Source organism: Trichechus manatus, unplaced genomic scaffold (genome assembly GCF_000243295.1).
Source record: "Trichechus manatus latirostris isolate Lorelei unplaced genomic scaffold, TriManLat1.0 scaffold00009, whole genome shotgun sequence".
NCBI lineage: Eukaryota > Metazoa > Chordata > Mammalia > Sirenia > Trichechidae > Trichechus > Trichechus manatus.
Window position 1 is genome coordinate 29,165,152 of NW_004443945.1, and position 9,991 is coordinate 29,175,142.

At 36.9% G+C, this 9,991-nt stretch overlaps 1 long non-coding RNA gene across 1 annotated transcript in view; it reads left to right on the forward strand.

Annotated features, from left to right (window-relative positions):
* LOC111819478 (uncharacterized) overlaps positions 1 to 9,868 on the forward strand; it is a 17,503-nt gene extending 7,635 nt beyond the window's left edge. The window contains exons 2-4 of the long non-coding RNA XR_002823088.1: positions 8,225 to 8,269; positions 8,981 to 9,054; positions 9,723 to 9,868. This is a non-coding gene — a long non-coding RNA (uncharacterized LOC111819478). The remainder of the gene's footprint in view (positions 1 to 8,224; positions 8,270 to 8,980; positions 9,055 to 9,722) is intronic.
* Positions 9,869 to 9,991: the final 123 nt, after the last annotated feature.

Consider the following 9,991-nt stretch of genomic DNA (forward strand, 5'->3'; position numbering starts at 1 on the left):
AGCAGCCAAACTCTTAACCACTACGCCATATTTATATATACCATTAAAATATATATATATATTTGAGGCATCTCATAATATACACAAGAATATAACCCAAGGTCAAAATGCTTCATCCAAAATACATATACTTCATCCAAAAATTGGTATTCCTAGTGATGCCATAACAAAACAAGAGATATCAAGATTATCTTCATAAAGTTTGATATTTTCCTGAAATCTTGGTATGATGAGTCATTTTAGATTGAAAACTGGACAGTTTAGGTATTATGAGACTCTGGATCTTATTCAGTCTGTTTTAGCTGGCTTCCTCTGACAACACTCCATCCAGAGAAGGAAAGGTGCTATCTTGTTACTGCTAGATGGGTGTAGAAGCCCAGGGTCCATACTAGGCCTCTATTGACATTGAGGGTGGGTAGCTCCTTGATTCTACTGCATGGAGGTGGGAGTTTTAGCTTCCCACTAGGCCTCCGCTGGTACTTCCCTGGCTGGAAGGGGCAAGAGTGACTCATTACTGCTGGGTTGAGGTGGAAGTCCGAGCAGATGCCCCATACAGTCTCCTCTAAAACCATGGGAGAGGGGAGTGGGATCCTTAATAGCACCCAGCAGGGATGAAAGTCCCTTTTCCCTACTTTACCTACTTAACCTTCAAAAAAGTCAATAAAATTAACACACCTCTAGCAAGACTACTCTTTTTAAAAATGTAGCTACTTCCTTAAATTCTCTCCAAAGGAGCCCAGATGGCGCAGTGGTTAAGAGCTCAGCTGCTATCCCAAAGGCAGGCTGTTCACATCCACCAGCCACTCCTTGGAAACCCAATGGGGCAGTGCTACTCTGTTCTATAAGGTCGCTATGAATCGACTCAGCGGCAACAGGTTCTAGCAAGACTGACAAAACATGAATTACCACTATCAAGAATGAAATGGGATATCACTAAAGATTTTCAGACATCAAAAGAATAATAAGGGAATACTATGAGCAACTCTATACACATAAATTTGACACCTTAAATGAAGTGGAGTAATTCCCGCCTTCTCCCCCCACAAAAAATACCACAACTCACCCAATATGAAATAGGTAATCTGAGTAGCCCTGTAACTAGTAAGGAAATTGAATTTGGAATTTAAAAACTCCCAAAAAAGAAATATCCAAGCCTAGATGGCTTTCACTGGTGAATTCTACCAAACATTGAGAGAAAAATTAACATTAATTCCACAAAATCTCTTGATTACTTGAAAAGGCATATTTCTGACAGTATCAATCCAGTCACTACTTCTCTGACTTTAATAATGTGTAAACTTGAAAGAGAACTGTATATCTGATGCAAGCACACAGAAATTATATAGACCCTCACTTGTGGAACTCATTTATCTTACATATTTAAATCATATCCACTAGAAAATTTGAATGGATACCACTGTTCTCTTCCAGGTCTTTAATTCCTTAGCCTACCTGCACAGGTTAGGATTCCTTGACAGCATGTCAATTCATGCTCTGATATTTTCTTTTCTATTTATTTTATATAGTGCCTTATCTATCTGCCTTATCTTGCCCAAATCCAATGGTATATTATCCCCTTTATCAAGAATATAAATTTTAAGCTTTAACGTTGCCAACAAGGCATGTGGTCTATTTTCACATCCTTGCTTCCTTACAATTAACCTTCTGTGAAAAAGCTGTTGCCATCGAGTTGGTTCCAACTCATAGCAACCAGATAGGACAGTAGAACTGCCCCATAGGGTTTCCAAGGCTTAAATCTTGATGGAAGCAGATTGCTACATCTTTCTTCTGTGGAGCAGGTGGTGGGTTTGAACCGCGAATCTGTTGGTTAGCAGCTGAGTGCTTTAATGACTGCACCACCACAGCTCCTGCTTAACCTTCCAACAACCCTTAAATCCTAGTAGTTATATCAATACACCAAGCTATTTCTTGTCTTGAGTGAGCCTTTGTTCCAATTGTCCTCTTTCTCTGGAATGTCCTCGTCTTTATTACCGAAAAGAATTCTATGATGTATTACAATCTATTTACCAATTAATGGACATTTGGGTCATTTCCAGTTTGGGCCTATCAGGAATAAAAGCAAAAATTAAAAGCTGTAACACTTACATGCAAGTCTTTGTATAGATGTATGTTTTCATTTGTGTAAATATCTAGGAGTAGAATTGCAGAGTCATATCATAAGAGTATGTTTACCTTTCAAACAGTTTTCTAAAGTGGCTATACCATTTTTCCTCCCCACCAGCAATGTATGAGTGTTTTAGTTGCTCAGTGTCCTCACCAACACTTGGTGATGTCAGTCTTTTTAATTTTAGCTGTTCTAGCTGTATGTGATGGTATCTCATGGTTCATTTGCTTTTCATGAATGACTAATGGCTGTTGAGCATCTTTTTATGTGCTTATTTGAAATTCATGTATCTTCTTTGGTGAAGTGCCTGTTCACATCTTTTGCCTGTTGTTTTTTTGGGTTATTTGTTTTCTTCTTACCAAGTTGCAAGGTTATTTTAGATTCTGGATACAAATTCTTTACCAGATATATGTTCCCTATATAAGAGTTCACTCAACTAATTACTCCTAGCATCACTGGTGCAATAAAGATGGTGCGATATTTGTAAAGCGATGCTACCAACGTTTTATCACTTATCTCCACATTTCTGTTCATTTGAGAGGAGTAAATTAAGCTGCTATTGTTTTGGGTTTCTATTGCTATTGGCTAACCTCAGTCCAAACAGATATAGTATCATGTTGGTTTCTTCTTAACCTCCTGAACAAATTAGTTAATTAAGCTCCTTCTAAAAGTCTGTATCTAAGGAGTTGGACCTGAAACATTAATGGAGTTTTTGGTAGGGGATAAGTGGTGGGAGGATGATTCACATTAATGTGAGGCAGAGTTCCAAGTTTTTTTGTTTCAGAAAAAAAAAAGTTTGTAACAAACAGCAGCATAACTAATGTGGAAGGAAATGGCTGGGGATGTTAGTTCAGTCGTTGGCTAGCATTTGCTAACTATGTGGTCTGTCTTAGTTATCTAGTGCTATTTTAACAAAAATACCACAAGTGGATAGCTTTAACAAACAGAAGTTTATTCTCTCAATCTTCCCCTGGACTAGGAAATTCTCTGCACAGGAACCCCGGGTCCAAAGGACATGCTCTGCTCCCGGCACTGCTTTCTTGGTGGTATGAGGTCCCCTGTCTCTCTGCTCGCATCTCTCTTTTATATCCCAAAAGAAATTGGCCCAAGACAAAATCCAGTCTTGTAGTTGAGTCCTGACTCATTAGCATAACTGCAGCCTATCCCCTGTCATTAACATCATAGAGGTAGGATTTACAACACATAGAAAATTCACATCAGATGACAAAATGGTAGACAATCACACAATACTGGGAATCATGGTTTAGCCAAATTGATAAATGTATTTCTGGGGAACACACTTCAGTCCATGACATGGTCTTAGACAAACTACCTAACGTCTCAGATTCTGTTTCTATGTCATTAAATGGGGATAAAAATGTTTGGTCTCCCTACTTCAAAGGATTTTCATAAAGATTAAATTAGATAATATATGTAGAAGTTCTATGTAAATATAATATAGTTAATAGTAATAGCAGCAACAGTGGAAGCAGTAGTAATAGAAATAATGTTAGAAGTAATAACTAGCACTGGCCAGCATTCAAATGTGCTTCCTTGGAAAGGGGTGAGCTCCCTGCTTCATGAGGTAGTTTTAAGGCAGAACTGAACAACCAGCCTTTAGCATGTTGTGGAAAATAATCTCTGTTGGATGGAGCTTCCAATGATCTCTGATGTTTCCAATTTCAAGACTTTGTGTCTTCATTATATTTAACTCACTTTAACATAAGCTAAAGTGAATAGAATTTGAAAAGTATAAATTTCTTATTATACCCAAAGACATTGACAACAATTAAAAGGGGAAAAACAGGATATTCCAGATACCTGCAGTTTAGTGATTTTTTTTTTTAAATGAACATTATTAGGAATAGGAGCCCTGCTGGCACAGTGTTTAACAGCTATGATGCTAACCAAAAGATCGCCAGTTCAAATCCACCAGCCACTGCTTGGAAACCCTATGGGGCAGTTCTTCTGTGTCTTATAGGGTCGCCATGAGTCAGAATTGAGTCGACGACAATGGGTTTGGTTTTGGGTTTTTGGTATTAGGAATAGGTATTTTGCATTTATTAAATATCTGAAATGTTTTTAAGGCATTTATATCTAAATGATTTCCAAACATGTTTAAGCTGCCAACCCTCTCTAAAAAAAAAAAAGTTTGAATTTCTGATTTAGAAGTAATAGCTGGCCATCACAGAATATTTAGAAAAAAAGTTTGAATTTCTGATTTAGAAGTAATAGCTGGCCATCACAGAATAGTTAGAAAAAGGGTATATATTTCTGTAAAAAAAAGATAATAAGAGTTATAAGAATCTTACCACTTAATGAAACCACAGTTAATATTTTAGTATATTCCCTTTTTTAATGTACAAATAAATATACATATGGATACATACACTGACATTTTTTAAATCCTGCTGTCAGCTAGATTACTAGAACTTGAACAACCAGAATGGAAATAATGAGAATGTTGGCACACTGTAAAAAATGTAACCACTATCACTGAACAATATGTATACCAAAAACCCCATTGCCGTCGAGTCGATTCTGACTCATAGCAACCCTATAGGATAGATCAGAACTGCCCCTATAGGATTTCCAAGGATTGGCTGGTGGATTTGAACTGCCAATCTTTTAGTTAGCAGCTGAGTGCTTAACTAATCCATCACCAAATTTCCAAACAATATGTATAGAAATCGTTAAATGGGAACCTAATTTGCTGTGGAAACTTTCACCAAAAATACAAGAAAATATTATTAAAAAAGAATTAGCTATTTAAATGCTTTAAAAAAGTAAAATCCTGCTATCATTAAATATTCTTAGAAATATTATTTTAAATAGTTTCCTAAATAGTATACCATTATATCTTTTTTTTTTTTTTTTAATTTAACCATATTTTCTCCTGTTAAACATTGAAGCATAAAATGTGGGACTTAACTAAAACATCTAAAGCTGGTAAATTCCATTCTGAATTCATTTGTGTGTTTTTTATCCTCCATGTTGTGTCCTGATAAATGCCACAATGTTCACAGATTATATTAAAATCAGGCTGGCCACTACTTTAAGAGGGGAGTTCATTTTAGGTAAGTGATTCCTTACCAGAAAAACAAGCTCTTTATCTGTAACCAAACAAATTTGAACTCATTTAATGAGCTTGAGGATGTGATGTTGTCTTACTTAAACAGGGTATCTTAAGAATAACTTATCTGATCTGGAAATGTAGACACAGAAATACCAGCTGGAAAAAATTATTTAAAGGGAAATGTTAAGAACCAGATTTCCCATATTTTTTTAGAAAAAATCAGTCTCATAATTGTGCAAATAAGAACTTAATGACTAGCTAAGCTAGATCAGGAATGAAACAATTCAAATGAAAACTTAGAAAACTTAAGAATGTGGTTGATAATGGGAGCATGCAGGCGTAGGGTGGAATGGGAAGGCAGAGAAAGGAAGGCTAACAACACACCTTCCCCAATGCCCTCAACAAGTCCTCTTCACTCCTCAGAGAAATTAGAGGAGGCCTCTTCCACCAAGACAGGGACTAGGTTTATACCAAGAACTTGTAGCCACTTCCAAATATCCCAAATGTCCCATACCCAGGGCCAGAGATGGCAGACCAGAGTCTCTCCAAACTTTCTCCCTCAGATCAGCCTTTCAGAAGACCTGGGATAATTTGGGGGTCAGACCCGTGGGTCCACAGCGCTGCCCCTTAGATATTATGTTAATATGGTGAAAACAGTTATAAGCAGGGATGTGGAGTGTGTAGCTGATCTGAATCCAAGGGATCAGTGGGTGAGAGTAAGGAAGAGGGCATCTAATAGTAACTAACATCTATATGGTATTACCAGGCACTTTAAAGAGCTGTATACATAATAATCCATTTAAACCTCATAACATATTTGCTTTTTAACACTTTCAAGAGGTCTTTTGCAGCAGATATGCCCAGTGCAATATGTCATTTGATTTCTTGACTGCTGCTTCCATGGGTATTGATTGTGGATCCAAGTAAAATGAAATTCTTGACAACTTCAGTCTTTTCACCATTATCATGACGGCACCTAACAACAACAACGACAAACCCTGTAACAACTCTAAAATGTATTTTATTTCTAATTGCTGTTGTTGTTAGTTGCTGTCGAGTCACTTCCAACTCACGGCAACCCCATGTGTGCAGAGTAGAACTGTACTCCACGAGGTTTTCAAGGCCGTTGAGCGCTTTACCTTTGCATATCAATCACTGGACATCAATGAAGCAGAAGAGGACCCACTTTGTAGTTATATCCAGGCAGAAGAGGAGAATGTAAGAAGTAGTTTAACAAGTGCAATAAAGAACAGTTTAAGGGGACTGGGAAGGTGTGGGAAGCCCTGGTGGCACAATGGTTAAGAGCTACAGCTGCTAACCAAAAGGTTGGCAGTTTGAATCCACCAGCCACTCCTTGGAAACCCTATGGGGCAGTTCTACTCTGTCCTGTAGTGTCGTTGTGAATCAGAATTGATTTGAGGGTAACAGGTTGGGAGGATGTGGTGAGAACAATCATAGAGCCATCAGGCTGCCTATTTACATTCTGAGAGCAGGTGGCTTTTTGGCCTCTGATAAGTTATCACTGATGAGTGATTACCTTTTTGCCCTCTTCATTTAGTACCTTCACAGGACAGCTGCTTCCCACACATTATTCCCTTCCTGTAGAATGTTACTGTCGTATTAGTTTAAGGGAGATTAGATGAGCAGTATCAACTAGAAGAAAAAATGTTGACTTTTCCTTTCACTTAAAATCAGGACATTAGGAATTACTGTTACATGGGGAGTGAATAAGAGCAAACACCTGACTACTGTTAGAGTGCTTTACATATATTAACACATTTAATCCCCTAAACAACCCATCCAAAATCCGTGTTTACAGCACTGGGACGTTAAACCACTTACCCAAGATTATACAGCTCGGAAAAGGTAGAGTCAAGATTCCAACCTTTACATTTTGGATCCACAGTCCACACTCTCCACCACTGTACTCTGAGAACATAGGTTCTACTTCCACTCATTTGCGCCACTTACAAGACATGTATGCTTGGACAAGTCACTTCATCTCTCAGTTCCCCTGTTTTCTTATCTCTTAAAATTAAAGGAAAAAAAATCCTTGATTTACCTACCTCAGAATGCTGTTGTGAGTGGGAAATGATATAATGTATATGAATGTATAACACAATGTTGTTGTTAGGTGTTGTCCAGTTGGTTCTGACTCATAGCCACTCCGTGTACAACAGAATGAAATATTGCAGGGTCCTGCACCATCCTCACAATCGTTGCTGTGTTTGAGCCCATTGTTGCAGTCACTGTGTCAGTCCATCTCATTGAGAGTCTTCCTCTTTTTTGCTGACCCTCTACTTTACCAAGCATGATGTCCTTCTCCAGGGACTGGTCCCTCCTGATAACATGCCTAAACTGCGCCTGACCCAAGCCATAGTATTTTCAGTTGTCTCATATGCATGCAAAAGCTGGACAATGAATGGATAAATAAGAATTGATGCCTTTGAATTATGGTGTTGTTAAAAAATATTGAATTACCATGGGCTGCCAGAAGAACGAACAAATCTGTCTTGGAAGAAGTACAGCCAGAAGGCTCCTTAGAAGCGAGGATGGTGAGACTTCATCTCACGTACACATGTTATCATATGACACAATATGATATTGTAATTTATTAATTTAAGCATAAAGCTTTAGCAGTTGCAAGATATTCTTGTAAAGATGACGTTATGCCAATACTTCTTTTTACTACTGATTAAAAGTCCCAGGGCTGACTCTTTTGACGGCCTTCCTCAGAGTATGTTTTTGGACATGATGAGGGGGAAAGGTGAGCATTGGGCTGGACATCCCTTGCTGTGTGTTTTCCTTCTGAAGGTAGAGCAGAAAGAAAGGTGACTGAAGGTATTGCAGCAGCCAACAGTAGCTTCATTAGCGTTTGGTCATTGACTTAGTACTTGTTTACCCTCTGCTCCTCCTAGATTTTTTTCTAAGACCAATAAAAAATATAAAACTATATGGATTTATCTTTTCCTTTCTAGGAGGAGTTTGCTTTTTATTTTATTACAATGAATTTTCTCTTTCAGAACTGTTGCAACAGTGAATAGGCACAGGACTATGAAGAAGGGAAGGTAATTTCCCCCCTCCTTTTTGTCTAGCCCAGTGTTCTGCTTTAGATGTTTATTTTTTTTATTTCTGTTTATTTTCAGTGTTAAACTAATTGTTAAATCATTTAAAAATAATCCTTCTATTATTCACTTGCTTACTGTTGTGATTTTAATTTTAACAGTTACCATAGTTTTGGTTCTTGTGGGCTGTTAGAGATTACATTGAACAATAGAGACATTTTTAGATTGTACGAATATAACATTTTCAACAATGAGGAAGGTGTATTGTTTCTATTTTAGAAAATTTCTGTAGAATGGGTCCACTCTTTCTAAAAGATGTACTATGCTTCATGTTACTTTAGTTGTAAACATTCCATTTATACTATTTGGGCAGGAGCTGTGGGGGTTGGGGAGTATAAAGGATATGAAGTCAGGGAGAGTTTTGGGGGAGGTGACCCAAATGATTAAATTTTCCAGTGCAGTTTGTTTAGTTATTTTGTCACTCAGTTGTTCCCAAATTTAAATTGCTCTAATAATAAATGCAAGCTTTTAGCATTTGATTTTATTTTGGACAAAACAAATTTGATTCTAAAGAAAAACTGGTCATGTGTTAGCTGAGTTCTATTTAAAGATCTTGGTTTTTTTTAATTATAACAGTTCTTTCTGCTTCTGTGGCCCTCAGCCATATGAATATGTTTTGCTTTATTCTGTATTTCCATTTCATTAACCCAACAGAGAGCAGACTCCCAACTGCAAAATGAATAATGCAATAAATGGATTAATACAGAACATGAATTTTCTGCAGCTAAGTAAGTAAAATATATTAGTACAGGTCTGCAAACCCTTATCTGAAACTCTAGGGGCCCTATGTGTTCCAGCCTTTTAAAAAAATAAATATATGCTACCTTTTACCATTTGTCATGTAACACCCCCATCAGGGTCTGAACCAGGACCCTGTAATCAAATATTAATATTTTTGCAGTAAAATGTATCGATATTTAAACACTGAGTGAAATAGATAAAGAGTGTAAATAACATCACCTTATCTCAGGCAGGTTTTGTTGCCCAGTGATCTCATACAAAAATTACAGGAAAACATTTGCTGTACAGACTTTTTGCATTTCAGAATGGCAGAGGCAGGATTGCCACAGGCATCTTTGGTTGCAAAATAATATATTTTTTCTAGTTATAATTTATATTTTACTTACGTTCAAAATAAAATACATACCAAATACTAAAAAAGGATTTTTTTAATGAAGAAAAACCATTAAAATGGGAAAGATACAAGTGTGAAGTTTGTCTCTTTTTTTATCCCAAGTTCAGATATGTTGAAATGTCTACTTAGAATAAATAAAATACAGGAATTTCTGGAATATTATAAATAATGACATTTTAAAATACAACTGTCACATCTCTCTTTTAAAATATCTGTAACAAATTCTAATTCAATATTAAATTGTTACTTACCATCATCCAGTTTACAGATATATGACTTACTATGAAGTGATCATCAGGGTTGTATCCTTTCACCATCTGTATGCTGGGCAAATAATCTGAGAAGATGGACTGTATGAAGAAGAACGTGGCATGAAGACTGGAGGAAGACTCATTAACAACCTACGATATGCAAATAACACAACCTTGCTTGCTGAGAGCGAAGAGGACTTGAAGTACTTACTGATGAAGATCAAAGACCACAGCCTTCAGTATGGATTACACCTCAACATAAAGAAAACAAAACTCATC